This window comes from Cynocephalus volans, chromosome X (genome assembly GCF_027409185.1).
Source record: "Cynocephalus volans isolate mCynVol1 chromosome X, mCynVol1.pri, whole genome shotgun sequence".
In the NCBI taxonomy this organism is placed as follows: Eukaryota; Metazoa; Chordata; class Mammalia; order Dermoptera; family Cynocephalidae; genus Cynocephalus; species Cynocephalus volans.
Genome location: NC_084478.1, coordinates 21578336 through 21596281, shown reverse-complemented (window position 1 = coordinate 21596281; position 17946 = coordinate 21578336). Strand labels below are relative to the sequence as shown.

At 33.3% G+C, this 17946-nt stretch overlaps 1 long non-coding RNA gene across 2 annotated transcripts in view; it reads right to left on the bottom strand.

The window, feature by feature from the left end:
- Positions 1-17946, bottom strand: part of LOC134366696 (uncharacterized) — a 99157-nt gene that overhangs the window by 27072 nt on the left and 54139 nt on the right. For both annotated transcript variants that reach the window (XR_010022356.1, XR_010022357.1), the window contains one exon: positions 17502-17589. This is a non-coding gene — a long non-coding RNA (uncharacterized LOC134366696). The remainder of the gene's footprint in view (positions 1-17501; positions 17590-17946) is intronic.

The following is a 17946-nucleotide window of genomic DNA, read 5'->3' as shown; positions in this document are numbered from 1 at the left end:
TCTATAAAAGAAATAAAATGTACAGATTCAAAACTATTTCAATAACTAGTATTTGTAGAGATAAACTCTTGCTTAATAGCACACCAGCCTCTTCAGCTCAACCATCCTACTGAGAAAAACTAGGAAAGCTGGAAGATATTAAAGATATTGTTTGAAGGCACCACAAATCAAAGGAAGAAAGCATTCAAAAAGACAGAATCTCAATTAGGAGGGAAGACTTTGTCACGAGAACCATTCACATTTGTTACCGCTTCTCCCTTGAAGGCTTTTGCTGATTCCAAGGATGTGAGTGACGATCCAGGAGGCTTCAGCAGAAAGTTGGAGCTGAGCAGCTAAGCAGCTGAGAAAGACTTCTGGCAGTCTCACCCAACCAAGAGGACACAGGTTCAACCTGACAGTTCACAGACGAAACGAATCACAGAAAACAAACCAAGGGTTCATTTGGCATATCCCCAAGGGGTTATGTCCTAAGGTCAATATAAACCTAAAATAGAAAACTCCACACAAAGCTCGAGATCCAGCTTTAAAAGGACTCAATTTCTGACCGCAGTGCGATTAACTGTCCCCACCCTAACTGCCTGTCAAATGCAAATCTATGCCAGAGAATGATAAAATCACCCAGAAACTCCAGTTACCTCTACACTATTTCATACAGAAAATCCAGCCTGCAATCAAAAGTACCCACACATGCAGAAAGGGAATGGGGTAGGAAAGGACTAGCATCAGGATTGGGATCCATTTTCTCCATATAATGAGGATGTCTGGAACAGAAAGAACTAAGACTTGGTGATTCCCACACAATTTACAGCAATAGTGAGATACCACTACACACCTGCTAAATGAGAAACAATGAAAAATACTAACCATAATAAGTGCTGACAACTAATCAAAGGTGACTCTTTTACACTGCTGGTAGGGTTTAACACAGTATGTTCACTGCAGAATATTTACACAATTTCTAAAGTATCTGAAAGGCACAACTATCATGTGATCTAGCCATTCTGTTCCTTGAAATTTTTCAAAAAAATATAAAATTTTATGTCCGTATAAAGACTCCTTCAAGAATGTCCATAACGCAGGAAAGAGGGGAGCGCTAGGGCAGGATGACAGGGGAGCAATATGAGGTTCATAAGGAACCTTGGTGGAAGAGGAGAGGATATTTATGTTATCTTGATTGTGATGACAGTTTCATTAATACATGAAAGTCTTTAAACTTTTATGATGACTTTAACATTATGTGGTTTATTTTAAATCAATCATACCTCAAAAAATTATTCAAAACGTGCAGTATGCACCAAATATGTGTCTCAAAGAAATTTCAGATCATTCAATTCAAAAAAGGATGTACTAAAATTTATAAATCTGATAATCAAGCTCAATTATTTGTAAAAATACCCGGTAATTTTAATCTAAAAAAAAACGAAAAAAACATTAAGATTAAAGGATGAAATTTTTTCAGTTATAAAAAGTTGAATCAACATATCCATAAGTTATTTTAAGATGTTACTTTTGTTGTTTTTCTTTTTGGTAATAGGTTTAAAAATGATGAACGCTTGAGACACTTATCAATACAAAAACCAGACATTATTACCAGGAATGCAGAATTATCTGTCCAGATCCTTGAGACATACACATAATATTTTAAGCAAACTTACGCTGATAAATTGAAGTTACATGAAATCAGTAAATTGTTTAAAAAAATGAAATTAGAGAAAAATTTAGGAAGTCTCAATAATCTTACATCTATTTGAAAAATTGCATCTGTAATTAAATATTTCCTCCCAGTGATTCTATTCTACACCCTGGTGCCTGAAGACTTGCTGTTTTCCATATAATGAATAAGAACCCCAATCTTGCACAATTTTTTCCATATAAAAGAAATGCTTCTCAATTCTATTATGAGACTGGTATAAACTTTACACAAAATCAATACTATAAGAAAGATAAGAAAATAAAATCAGTGGTTATAGTGGAGAACAGGAGAAATATAGCACCATCTTTCCAATGCTGAAGGAAAAAGTAAAACTGTCAATTGAGAATTCCATATGTAGAAAAATTATGCTTTCATGGAGAGTGAAATAAGAAACAACCAAACTTAAGACAATTTACCACTGGGAAAACTGTAAAAGAAGTAATACTAAAAGAAGTCATTCAGTCTGAGGGTAGAGTTATCTCTCCTGGTGCAAACTAAGAACTGTAGGAAGAAGTGCAAAGCTCTGATTAAGTAAAATATGTGAATAAATACACGATTATTTAATTCATAACTGAGTAGAGCTAACTACTCTGTTCAAGCAAAACATCACAACAAAATAGAGTTGCCATCTTCAACTACGTTATGAAAGGTCCACCCTGACCAGGCTGTATGTAGCTAGTTAACTCAAATCACCATCACACGGCATCCATAGTGGTGCAGTTGGAAGCTGGTACGTTCATACTTGCTGTTAGTAAAGAGTGCACCCTCCACCACACCACAGTGTTAATGGAGAGCAGGTAGAAAGTTTGCACTTCTACTCTATTGGAGTTAATGACATACTGCTCCCCTTCTTGCTGAAGTGCTATCAGAGGAAGCTCAGAGAAGAGTAACAGTTTTCACCACAGCCCATGGTAAAGAAGTCACTCTATATGGTGTCAGTAGTATGCCCATGAGGAGCTGTGACCTGCCACTCTCAGTGGAAGCCTAGTGGGCGGACAGAACTTCCAACCCTTCCCAGGAGTAACGAGGACATCCCCCACTCAGGAGTCAATGGAGGCCAAGGGTTGAATCTGGACTTCTACAATCACCTGGCAACAGAGGCCGTGCCTTCACTTTCCCCCTGTTGATGTGGTGCAAAGGAAATAATCATTGACACTGAAGGCAGAAAAAGAGTAATTACCCAGTCAGGAAACAGAAAGGAAATATTAGTAAGTGGGTGGGTAGGAGAACAAAGTCTCAGAGACCTGTGAGTCAATAACAAAGGTTCTAACATTCCTGTCATTAGAATCCCATAAGGAGTGGACAGAGTATAGTACTGAGAATACTTTCAAAAATAATGCCTGAAAACTTCCCAATTTGTCAAACAAAATTTATACGTACAAGGCCTTAACAAAATTCTCTCAGGATGAACCTGTAAAATTCCAGACCAAGATACATCATATCAAAATTCTGAAAACTAAAGAGAAAAAAAAATTTATTGAAAGCAGCAAGAGAAATGCCATCTTACCTATAGAGGAAAAAAAAATACAAGAACATTCAAATTATGTTGAATTTATCATCAAAATCCAGGAAAGCTAGTAGAAAGTGCCACATTTTTCAAGTGCTGAAAGAAAAGAACTGTGAAATTCTAAACCCAGTGAAAATATCCTCAGGATTCAAGTGAAAACCAAGACATTCTTCGATGAAGGAACCCTAAAAGAATTTACTGCCAGTACAACTACCCTAAAATAATAACTAAAGGAAATTTTCTGAACAGAAACAAATAATAAAGTCAGAAAACTTGGAACATCAGTAAAGGTAAGCAAAAGACAGGTGAATAGAGTAAACCAAGTTTCTCTTCTTGAGTTTTCTAAATTACGTTTTACATTATAAGTAAAAATTATAACACTTTCTGATGTGGACTTCAAAGTATGAAGAGGAAGTATTTATGATAATAATATTAAAAATAGGGAGTGGGTAGAGAGATGTAATAGGAGATAAGGTTTTTAACACATCACTAAAAGTGGTAAAATGATTACACCCGATTGTAATAAGTATACATATACATACATTTATATATATGTAATGGTCAGAGAAATCAGTAAAAAGAGTAATGCAGAAAGACACACTCAAATACGCTATAGATAAACAAAAATAAAAAAATGAATTGCTAAAAATTTTTAAAGTACCCACAGGAAGGCAGACAATAGAAAACGAAAAAATAAAAACAGAGAAAACAAACAGAAAAAATGTTATACCACACTTAAATCCTAACATACACATAATAACATTAAATAAAAATGACCTATACAATTGTATAACAACTAAAAGACAAATATTGGCTGAGTGAATTAACAAAAAAATGACTCAACTATTTTCTGTCTACAACAAACTTGCTTTAAATATAATGACATCAGCAGACTGAAAGTAAAGGATATGGAAAGATATACCAAAAATAATCAAAATAAAGCAGGAATGGCAATAAGAGTATTAGATAGAGCAGAATTCAGAGCAAGTAAAATTACCAGAGACAAAGATGGACATTATATTATGTAATAACAAATGGCCAATTCAACAAAAAGATCTAGAAACCCTGAATATGTACAAAGTATGAGAAGCAAAACTGATACACTTGAAAGAATAAATAGTTGAATTCACAATTATAGCTGGAGTCTTCAACCACTATATCTCAACAGTTGACAGAAAAATTACATAGATTCAGCAAAATTTCTGAAGAAATCAACACCACCATCATTCAACAGGATGTGTTTCACAATTACAGAACACTGCACCCAACAACAGCAGGAGACAAATTTGTTGCCACTGTACATGGAACATACACCAAGGCAGATCATATTGTCAAGCATAAAATAAACCTCAAAAAATTTAAAAGGACTGAAATCACAAGAATGTGTTCTGTGACCATAATAAAATCAAATGGGAAATCAATAACAGAAACATAACAGGAAAACCGCCAAAAACTTGCAAAAAAAAAAAAAAAATTCACTCGCAAATAATATGCTAATAGCTTTATTTTCTGTTAAGCAAACAGAAAGACAAGCTACATACTGGGAAAAATATTTATAAGCCAAATATGTGACAGAAAACGAGTATCTGTAATATAGAAAGTATACTCATAACACACATTTTGAAAAATCCAACTGTAAAATGGTCAAAAGAAATAAAGAGAGATTTCACCAAAGAGAATATACAAATAGCAAATAATCACATGGAAACATGTTTAACATTATTGTTATTTGGTAAATGCAAATTATAATCACAATGTGATATCACTACACAGCTATCCGAATGCCTAAAATAAAAAATAGTGACACCATAAAATGCAGACAAACTCAGACAGTATTTCTTGGAATGTAAGATGGTGCAGCCACTGTTACAAATTTCGGCAGTCTAAAAAAAAAAAAAAAAATCCATGACTATGCAAGTACCATATGACAGAGCATTGCACTCTTTGGTATTTAGCAAAGAGAACTAAAGACGCATGTTTCCAAGGAAACATATACAGAAATGTTTGACCCAGATTTATTTGTAATAGCCCCAAAGTGAAAACACCCAGATGACCCTCATATAGTTAAACAAAATGTGGTATATCCATACCATGGAATTCTACTCAGCAATAAAAACTTTAAAAACCTATTTATACACACAACAATCTTTATGAATCTCCAGATAAGTATATTGAGAGAGAAAAAAAAAAATGTCCCAAACATCACATACAGAATGATTCCATGAATATGATGTCAATAAAATTTTTAAAAATTACACTAATGAAGAACAGATCATTAGTTGCCAGAAGTCAAGGATGGGGAGACGAACGACAGCGACCTGCCTATAACAGGGAAACGAGAGGGATTCTTGTGGCGATTGAAATGTTCTCTATCTTGACTGTATAAATATTAATATCCTGCTTGAGATAGTGCTCCATGGATTTCAAGATGTTAAAACTGGGTAAAAGTAAGTAAAAGGTACATGGATCCCTTCATATTAATTCTTGTAACTGCAAATGAATGTACACTGACCTCAAAATAGAAAGTTAAGTTAATTTTGTTCATAGTCTTGATATAGAATTGGGATTAGTTGGCTATGGGAGGAAAACACCTATTAATTAAAACTTATTTTAAATAATAGGTTTTTAGGGAAAAAAACCTGCCTCCTGTAATAATCTACGAGTCCAAGCATCCTGCTGAGAAAAACTGGGAAAGCTGGAAATATATGAAAGATATCCCTTTGAGGTATTACAAGTTTAAGGGGGCAAGAATTAAAGGTTCACAATCTCAGGAGGAAGAAAGCCCAAGTGGTGAGATCTAACTTTGGTATCAACTTCGCCACAAAGTATTTGTTAATTGAAAGATCTGAATGAGTACTCAAGATGCTAAGCACAAAATTGAAGCTGAGAAACTAAGCAACTGACCGTCTTCCAGTACTACCTCCATCACAGGCAGCACAAATTCAGCTCAGAGCCCACAAAGCAGAGGGCTAATTATTTTTTTTTTAAATTTTAGGTTCTTTTGACATCCTAGAGGGGCTATGTACTAAATGTCTATGTGAACAAGAAATACAATATAACTTGAAATCCAGCCTCAAAAGTTCTCAGTGTCAGAAAGGGCATTCCACCAGGTTACTGCCTCTCAATAGCAAAAGAAATGGTCCCTGGAGGAAGATAAAATCACCCAGAGCCTGCAATTATCCCTATACTACATCAAATAGAAAATCCAGCATGCAATAAAAAAGAACTATACATGCAAAACATGAATGGAAAGGATTAGCATCAGGCCTTTAATCTGTTTTCTCCATTTACTGGGAATGCTTGGAACACAAAGAACTATGACTTGGTTACACCTTGCAACATAAAGCAACAATGTGATACCAGTGCATACCTATTAGAAGGGCTACAGTTAAAAGTTCTGACCATGACAAACAATGGCAAAGACGTTGAGCACCTGTGACACTCATATTGCCGGTAAGCTGTAAAATGGTATAATGTTGCAAACTACTTTTTCATACTGTAAAATAACTTAAAGAAACCCTAATCATGCGATCCAGTCATCCATTTCTGGAAGTTTACTTTTTTTTAAGAAAATGAAAGTATATGTCCATAGAAAGACTTACACAAGAAGGTGCATAGCATGGGGAAAATGTGGAGTGTTTGGGCAGAACCAGCAGAGAGGGAAGACATATATGCACAAGAAAACTTGGAAAAGAATGTAAGATGGATAGTTACATTATCTTGATTATGGTGACTGTTTCACAAATATATAATATCTCAAAACATATATTGTTCATTTAAAGGTTGTGCAGTTTTTTAAGTCAATTATACCTCAATAAAGCTATTACGAAGTATGAGTTGCACCAAAATATGTTTACATGAAAATAAATAGCATTACTTACACAAGTGGAAATACTGAAAATTTAAGATATAACAGCTCACCTCAAGAAATTGAAAACTGTGTAATTTACTAGTAAAAATAATTGAAGACACGAACCAATAAAATTAAGATTGGTGAATGAAATTTGAATGATTGCAAAGAGAAGATTGACGAATCCCAAATTTTTATTGAACTGAAAAGAAAATTGACAGATCCCTTGCACAAATTATGGAGAAAAATAAAAGAAACCCATTACCAGAACCAGAAATGTAGACTGAATCATCACTACCAATCCTGTAGACAAACACATAATACTACAAATTGATATTTATATAAATTTTATGCTAACAAATTTTTAAGTATATGGAATGATAAATAATTTTAAAAGGTTGGGAAATCTCAATAGCCCTTCAATTATTAAATAAATTGTGTCTATAATGAATATCCTTTTTATGAATGAATTCCAAGTCCTAGTGCCTGAATTCCTGAACTTTTCCATATAATGAGAAAGAAATAACGCCAATCTTGTACAAACTCTTCCACAGAATCGAAAAACAATCCCCCAAATGTTCTAGGAGACCCTTATAAACTTTACATCAAATTGAAGAGGATAGTATAAGAAAGTAAAATCATAGGTTTATATCCTGCATGACCAAACACAGAAAACAAGAACTTATGTTGGATAAACAAAATCAAAGATGCATCAATTATAAAACGCAATGAACAAATTGAAGTTAATCCCAGAATGAATTCTTCTTGGTTTAACATTTTGAAATCAAACCACTTAAAAAAAAAGAAAGAAAAAATTGATGTACTATTACAATGGGTCTAAATCATTTGACATAATTTGCCACACTTATGATTAAAAACTAAAACTCAGAACACTGCAACAAATATCATACTTAGTGAAAAAATATTCAAAACTTCCCCCTGAAATCAGAAAAGATACAACAATATCTCCTGTCCCCTGTTCTATTCAACATTTTATGGAGGTCCTAGTCAGGGCCATAATGCAAGAAAAAATGTAAAAGACCAGAAATTAAAAAGGAAGATATGCAAACATCATTATTCCCAGATGACATGTTTGTTTCCAGACTATCTAAAAGCAATCTGTAGAAAAATGCATTAGAATTAATAAGTGTTAGCAAGACTGATGGACACTAACGTAATAATCTGGTTATTGTGGCTGTAGAATTCATTCCCCCAAACTTAGCTGTTTAGTATACTCATTATTTACTGTTTGTGTTTCGTAACAAACTGTACCTCAATAAAAGTACTTGCAATATATGGCTCATACCTTGTGCATGTTAAAAACTGAAGAATAATTTATTACATCTATGAAATATTTAACTTGAAATAATTATGTATAATGATAACAGAGAAAAAGCACTCTTCAGGAAGATCATTTCCTGTTCTGCACTAACTCAAAAAAAGAAGAAAGAAAAGCATATGCCAACTTTTTTCTATTTCTTTCATTTTTCATTTATTAATTACACATACATCGTATGCTCATTGAACACTCTCCAAAATGCAGATCTACATTCCATTCACAAGTAACCATGAGCAGCAGTGAATTGTGTGTATTAATAGATCTACACACACATATGTATTCACATTAATAGTATATTTACAGATTGGAAAGTAAATTACAATTTGCTTACCTTTATAATAATATATCCTGGAAGTTTTTTCCATAAGTCTACCTCTAGATTGGTTGAAAAACCTACATAGTATTCATGGTACAGACAAAGCATAATTTACTCAGAAATAGCAGTTTTGCCATATTCGGACGCATAATTTAATGTACATTTGTGAATAATTGTGTCAGATGTGGTATTAGGAGGTGAATTACTTTATAGAACTTTAAGTAAAAAAAAAGCCAAATGAATTTCAAATAGCCAGTTCTATTTTATACCACTTTGATAACTTCGTATCAAGATATTATAGAGTCTTGCTATGAATAACTTGAACTAAGTATTAAGCATATTTAAGAGATTAATTGCCAATTTATACTTAGCTTGTGTATACATCAGTACTTAGATGCAATGTTAAGTCCATTTGTTAACCTATCATTATAATTATTTTAAATACCAAAACTATTACATATTAAGCCTATCAAATTGTTACACATATCCTCTCATCACTGGCCTGTGTTCTATCTGTCCATAGGAAGTATATGTCCATACTGACAGATTCGGCTTGCTACTCATAGATTCTGATATTTGCTACATTTCTATGAATCGCTTCTGATATGGTTTTGCCAAAGTTTAATGTTACCGAATGCTGTAGAATAGCCTTAGACATAAAATATTTTGCAATACAAGTGTCACTTCCTTATTCTCCCTCGAGGGGTTTTCGCATTTCTCATTCAATTTCTCATCCAAGTCACAAGTAATACCAGATCAGCAATAATAAGAACAAACCATTGGATGTTTTATGTGGAAATGTGCTTAATTTATTTCAAGTTGTGCACATGCAGATACCTTTACGTATTGAAGATAAAATTAAATGTTTGCTTTTTGGCTTTTTTATTTTTCATACCAGCTATATGTTCTGCTTTTCCTTTGCTTTATTGTTACTGTCCAATAAATTATCCTTTTATTTACACATATGGAATAATCTGCATTCACATAAAATATATAGAAGTTTTTGAAGTCTTAGTAAACTATATATTTGACACCTATGTGAAATATAAGTAATATTAATGAAATAAGCAAATGTATCCCCACGAAACACTTCAGAGAAATAGATATAGGTTACCAACCCATGAACAATGATTTAAATGACAGCTGCCTTCTTAGCAGGATCCATGGAGAACAAGAAAAATGGCATGCAATCTTTCCAATGCTTAGGGACAAGGTAAAATTTCAAACCCAGAACCATGAGAGCAGTACCCTAGCCACAAACACAACCAGAGGTAAAGGATGAATACCTTTTTGGTAAGAAACTTAAAGATAAAACCTGTGACAAAACAGTGTCTTACACTGACCAGACGAGGAACCCAAAAAAGCCAAGCTAGAAAATGACAACATGGGGGAAAATCCGTGAAAGGATATCAGAAGCCGTACTCTGCAGTAGAAACAGACTTCATAAAATTAGTCCAGTTATGTCACCAAACAAACACCAGACAAATGACAGCACCAAGCCAGGTGAGGGATAAATCCCCATAATTCCTACCTTATATTATCTAACATGTCCACTTCTTAACAACAACAAAAATTATGAGACATTGAAAGAAACGGGAAAGTGTGACACATATACAGGACAAAAGGCAAACAACAGACACTGCCTTTGAAGGGACCCAGATGTTGGACTAGCAGACAGATGTTACAACAGCTATTATGAATATGTTCAGAGAACAAAAGAAAATCATGTTTTAAAATTTAAACACATACAGTAAGAACAATGACTCATTAAGTACAGATTAATAAACACATCGAAATACTTTTTAAATTTTTTTCCCTTAATTTTATTTTGTCTATATACAATGTGGTTGATTATTGTGGCCAATTACCAAAACCTCTCGCCATCCTCACTCTGCCCCCTCCCACCCAACAATGTCCTTTCTGTTTGCTTGTCAGAAATACTTTTTTTAAAAAGCACTAAATTGAAATTCTGAAGCAGAAAACTATGATAAACAAAATGAAAAATCCACTAGATGACTACAAAAGTAAATTTGAGATGACAGTAGAAAAATCACCAAACTTAAAGATAAATCAATAGGAATCATGCAGTTGGAAAAACAAACGGGAAAAGGAATGAAGAAACATGAACAGAGCCTCAGATAAATTCTCGATGCAATCAAGAATACCAATATACACATAACTAAGAACCAGAAAGAGGCAAGAGAGAACAGGATAGAAAAAATATTCGAAGAAATAATAACTAAAAACCTCCCAGATTTTATGAAAAACACTAAACTATACACCTAAAAACCGAATGAACTTCCAAGAAGTTAAATTTAAGGAGATTCACATCAAGAGATATCACAGTCAAAATGCTGAAAGCCAAAATGAAGAGAAAATATTGAAAGCAGGAAGACAGAAGTAAATCAGCACATAGAAGTGGTCATGGATAAAACCAGCAGATTATTTTTCATCAGAAACGCTGCCAGAATGCACTGGCATGACATATTCAAAGTGCTGAAAGAAAAAAGAAACTGTCAACCAAGATGCCTGTTTATAGCAAGGCCATCATTCAAAATGAAGGAAAAATTAAAACTTTCTCAGATAAATAAAAACAAAGAATTTGTTGTTAATATTTGGCAATGTAAGAAATGTTAAATGAAGTTCTTCAGCAGGAGAGGAGTGACACTAGATGGCAGGTAGAATCTGTATGGAAAAAAAATTAAGATCTCCAGTAATAGTAATTGGGTAGATAATGATTAAACAAAGCATAGTGACTTACTGAGGTTCCTTTCTACTCATAACTGACTTAAAGGACAATTGCACAAAACAATATCAATAAAACTGTATTTTGGTCATATAGCGTATATCAATGTAATATATTTGACAATAAGCACATGATAAAGGGGTTTGTGAATGAAACTATATAAGAGTAAGAAATTAAGACCAGATGGTAACACAAATTCACAGAAAACAAATGAAAAAATTCAGAAGTAGTACATAAGTTTAATACAAAACGAAATGAACTCTACAAATATAATTCACTCTCCTTTCTTCTACCTTCTTCAATGGACATTAGATTGTATACAGCAATAAACATAAATGTATTTTGGGGTGTGTAACATACAAAAACATATGAATAAAATAATAGCACAAAAATGAGGGAGTTTAATGGTAGTAAATATTCTGTATCCTACTGGATAGATGTATAGAATGCATGTATAGCCTAATTTCGTGTAAATCTGAGAAGTGGTGGACTAATGTGTACAAAACTATGCTCTCTGTCCTAAGTGAATCATTGGGCAGTACATGCATGTATTGAATCAACACACTGCACCCCACAAATATGTAAAACTAAATGTTCAAATTTAAAAAATAGTGTACATCCAAACTAGATTCTGATAAAATTTATACTGTAAATCACAGAGAAACCATTAAGAAAATAACCCAAAAGTATGATCATAATTATTAAAGAAATTAAAATGGTACACACAAAAGTCTACTTAATAAAAGGAAGTAACTGTGGAGTACAAGGAAAAAATAGTCATAAGTCATATAGAAAATAAAACCAAAATAAAGTCAGACATAAATCCAACCATATCAAACGCAATATTAAAAGTGAAAGGATTAAGCAATCCCAGCAAAGGAAAAGATTGTTAGACTACATAAGAGAAGATATAACGCTATGCTGTCTACATGGGACACATTATATTCAAAGTTGCAAATATGCTGAAAGTAAAAGAATGGAAGAAGCACCATACAATGCACAACTGTGAGAAAGCTGGAGTGGCAGAACAGAACATGTAGGCACAAAATCAGGCAAAAAATCAACAATTATATGCAAGATGTGAACAACATCATAAAATAAGAAGGCCCAAAAGACACCTGTATAATACTCCATCCAACAATGGCAGAATACACATCCTTTGCATGTGTACATGGAACATTTCCAGCGTAGACCTCATACTAGGTCGTAGAACAAACCTCAACACAGTAAAAGTACCGAAATGCAACCAAGTATGTTCTGTAGCACAACACACTGAAAAAACAAATCAACAACGGACAGAAATTTGGAAAATTCTTAACATGTAATAATTAAACCATATTGTACCACATAAAAAATATGTCAAAAAGAATTCAAATGAAAAATTACAACATTAAAAAGACAACTAATTTTGCTAAGCAAAAATGTGAAGTAATATTTCATATATAAAATATAATTTATAAAATTCATTGGAATGTTAGATTCAGATCTACACATTTAACTGAATATTCAATTTTCTCATTTAAAATATTAATGGAAAATTTCCACAAGATATTTGAATATAATATAGGACAAAAAGACCACAAAGAAAAGGGGGGATAAATGGAATTTTCCTTTTAGGAGGTTGCATTTACATAAAGTGCTACTTTCTTAACTCTAAGTAGATCAAGATAAGTAAAGGATTCATTTGCCAAACTTTATTGCAACCAATAAACATAACTCACAACACAAAAAGGTATATGTAACAATTTGGTTACTAATGTAGCCTAATAATTACCATAAAACTTATATCCTATAATATATTCCAAATTTACTTCTCGGCTTTACACTATGCTATACCTCAATAATGTACCCCCAACACATGATCCATACCTGGCACATGTTGGCAACTGGAGAAACATTTAGGCAATCAATGAAAAATTTAAGTGCAGTACATTAAGTAGAAAAAGACAGAAGAGATCCACTCCTCAGAGGACTACCTGCCTTTAAAGAAAATTTACCTTATTGTTATAAATATTAGTTTAATTTGGTATGAGAGGAAAAACAACTAAATGTCTACCATGCTAACCATTCTCTTGAGAAAAACTAGGAAAACTTGAAGACATTGAAGGCACTACAAACCCAAGGAAGCAATCATTTGAAGAGACCAGTTCTCAGAAGAGAAGCCCAAGGGATGACATCTAATTTTGGTAACTCTTTTTTTCCTTCAAATATATGCTAACTCAAAGGAGGTGATTAAGAACCCAACATGCTATGCAAAAAGTTGTAGTTTAAAAACTAAATAGCCGAGCAGAGATTCCAGCAGTCTCAAAAGTTCAGCTCAGGGGACACAAGTTGAGCTACCGGTGAACTAAAGAGAAAGGTTCTGGAAGACAACCCAAGGGGTCATTTGGCATCCCTGAGGGACTATGCCATAAATGTAATACCAACCAGAAATAGAAAACACCTCACAAAACCTGAGATATAGATTCAAAAGAACTAATTCTCTGAGATGAACTATGAGATGAACTTTCTGCATGCTAACTGCCTCTCAGAAGCAGAAGCAAATGCTCAGTAAAAGAAGAAAAATCAATTCAGAGTTCTGATTATTTCTATTGTATTTCACACAGAAAATAAAGCGTACAATTAAAAAAATACATACATGCAAAAGTGTAAATGTGGGGAAAGGATTAGCATAAGATTGTCATCCATTTTCTCCATTTATTGGGGATAACTGTGACAGAAAAAATAATGACTCATGTACACCCGTACAATTTAGAGTGACAGCGAGATATCACTGCACACCTATTAGAGGAGCTATAATTAAAAACACTGACCATAAATATCTGTGAAATAACATCTCATATGACTCAGCCATTCCACTTCTTGAAGTTTATCCAAGAAAAAGTGCAATTACACACCCATCAAAAGACTCATACAGGAATGTGCATAGCGTGGCAAAGTAGGGAGGGCTTGGGCAGAATTACGAGGGGAAAATCCAAAAGTACACTAGGAAGTCTGGGGAGCGGGATAAATATGCTCATCATCTTAAATGTGGTGATGGTTTCTCTCTCTCACACACACCGAAATATATAGTGTTTATTTTCAATGGTGCAGTTTATTTAAAATCAATTATACTTCAATGAAGCTGTTAAAAATTGCGTGGTATATACCAAAATACATGTCTAATGGAAAATTTAGAGCATTAATGTAAAAGGTGAAATCCTGAAAGTTTAAGATTTAAAAATAATTTTCATAAAATTAAAAAATAAATCAGTAATTTAAAGCATGAAAAATTAAAGTTAACATCAGTTAATGAAACCAGAAACAAACAAAAAAAGGCAAATGCAAGAGCTGTCATTTTTTGTGAAACGATAAAAAGGTGATAAATCCCTGGCAACACTGATCAAGGGAATACAAAAGAAGACGCACATGATCAACAGCAGGAAGGTGGACGGGATCATCATGAGGATACTGAACACACGTGCATCACGTTATGAGCAAATTTGTGCCGATAAATTTAAAATCCATGAAATGAATTAAAAAAATATTTAAACTAGGAAATCTCAAGCGTTCTTTATTCAATAAACTGCATCTTTATAGAGAAACTTTCCTATAAATGAATTCCATCTCTTGGAGCCTGAATTCCTGAGTTTTCCCATGTAATTGAGAATTAAATAACAGCCAATACTGCACAAACTCTTACTAGGAGAGAAACAGCAAAAACTGTCCAAAATCTTTTACAGGTCCTCGATAAAATTGATACCAAACTGATAAAGATATCACATGAAAAAATCAAATTCTGGATGCCTCATAACAACCATAAATTTAACTGGAACTATAAGTTTACGTTTAACAAACAGAATTCGAAGACACTACAACTTCAATGCACCCCGAACAAGTTGGATTTAATACAGGAAGGCTGTTCTTGTTGGTTTCACACTTTCAAATCAAACATCTTTGACAAACAAAATCAGGTCACTCTGACAGCAGATACAGAAAAGCCGTTCGAAATAATTTACCACCTACATATGAGGGGTTTTCTTCCTAAAAAAGGACCCACCCAAATCTAGAAAACTACAGCAAATATAATGAGTGGTGAATGACTGAAAAACTTCTCCTTCATATCAAAATAGAGACAAGGATGCCTACTACCTCCAGTTCTATTTAGTCAGGGAAATAATGCAAGAAAAAAAGAAAAAAAAGCATGATGATTGGAAAAAATGAAACGAACCCAGCCATTATCATCCACACAATTATGCCTTCAGAGAATGTAAAAGCAACCTGTAGATAATGTAGTAGAATTAATAAGTGAATTTATAAGGATTGATGAATACCACACAGTTAAATATAAACACATTTTTCAGACAGTAGCAATTCTTAATACACTTTTCATACACATTATAAAACAGGAGAATAACCACCCTGCACAAGGTTATATTTTTAAGATTTTTTCGATATGCTTATCAGATAAAATTTGAGTCACCATAACTCTAAAGATTTCTATCATCTTTTCTGATATCATGAAAATAGAGGCCCTAACATATACAATAAACTTTTACAGAACACTTGACATTTAATACAAGGGGAACAATGAAAAGATCATTCTTTGTGCAAATTTTCCTACAGTCTTTTGTTTAATGATCTCACTGACTACTTAGACATCGGCTTCTTTAAAGTGAATCATAACTTTTTTTCTTATTTCTTAAACTTTTGTTTTCTTTTTTCTTTCCTTTCTATTTTCTAGTTCTATATTTGAGCATGAATTCTTAACTGTTTCTGTACTACATTAAAAGGAAAAGAAAAAAGGCAAAGGGTAGTTCCTTATAAAACAATCACTAGGTACATGCAATCGTGACTATTTCCTTAATTTTATTTTACTACTTAAATTTGGTCAATGTTCAGTAAAATTTTCAAAAAAGGCAGATGTATCTTTCCTCTCAGAAGTAACGATGATGATCAGTGAAGAGTCTCCCAGAACAGATATTCACGTATGTTTGTATTTACATAAAGATAATATTTATACACGTGTGCACGCATGCAAAATTACAATTTGCTTTCTTTTTTTATTGGCAAAATATACTGACGACATCCTCTGAAAGTATATAAAATCTACCTGATTCGTCATATACCCACAAAATATTCATGGAATGAAAACGATGTATTAAAAAATCACTTTTGTTAGTTTTGTAACCATACACTTCTGCCCATTTGTAACTAGGTGTGTTCCATAGTCTTAAAAGGCAATATTTTCTTTACGTAGGTGAAAAAATACTTTGCTAAGACTAAATTAATTTCAAAAACCACAGTACCATTTTATACTCCCTCCATAATCTGTTATCAAGGTAAAGAAACATCTTGTAATTTATTTAATTTGTACTAATTATTAAGCATAATTTAAGAGTTAATTAAAATTTATTCTTATTTTCTGTAAATTGAAGTATCTTAGAACTACATTTTTAGTTAATAATTTAAAAATATTTTAAATCCCAAACATTTTATATATTGAACTTGTGCATATACTCTTCTCACTGTCACTTATGTTCTATATTTTTGCCTGTTACTGAATCAACTCCTATGTGTGCTATATTTAATCTATTTCAGACACGGAATATGATTTGACAAAGCAAATATTTTGCTATAGGTAATACAAGTGCCACTTTATTATTCTTTACAAAAAGTTTTCATTCCTTCCCACGCATTTCCTCATGCATGTCAATATCAGCAACACATGAGCAATTATAAAAACAACTTTTAGGTTTTTCTTGGGAATGTGCTTAAATTATTTTATTTTGTATATAATTTGTAGATATTTATATACTTAAATAAAAATTAGATGTTTCTCCATGGGAGCTTTTCCTTTCCTTTGCTGTGTTTTGTAGTGATTGTCAGTCAAAATATGTTTGCTTTTCATTTACATAAATGGAATCCTCAGATTGACACCATAGGTATTGGAATATTTGATTTTTTTTAATTAAACTATATGTTAGGCATCTATATGAAATATACAGAATATCAGTGAAGTGATCAAATGTATACCAAGTGAAAACGTCTGAGAAATAAAGATACATTACCTATCCCAGAGGGACGATTGGAAAGACGGCGTCCTTCTAGACAGAATCCATGCAGAACCGGAGAAAACCGAGCAGAATCTTCCCAGTGCTGAAAGAAAAAATAAAACAGTCAGCACAGAATTCTACATGAGGCAACATTATCCTTTCAAACTGAGAGTTTGACATGGCCACATAATCAAACCTGAGACAATCTGTGGCGGGACAACCTGTACTTTGCGTTGTTACCTGAAGTCCTTCTGGCTGCTGGAAGTGACCCGTGATGTAAATGAGAATCTCGGGAATCCGTGAAGAGCACCCGGCGCGAGGGCCACGACGGCGCCCTCCGCTGGTGGCAGTTGGTAATGGCGGGTGATAGAATTTCTGCCCAGGAATTTGTGTAATGTCACAACTGCCCGCATTGTATGGGTGACCAGAGGCACTAAGCTTTCTCCAGAGTCCAGACAAG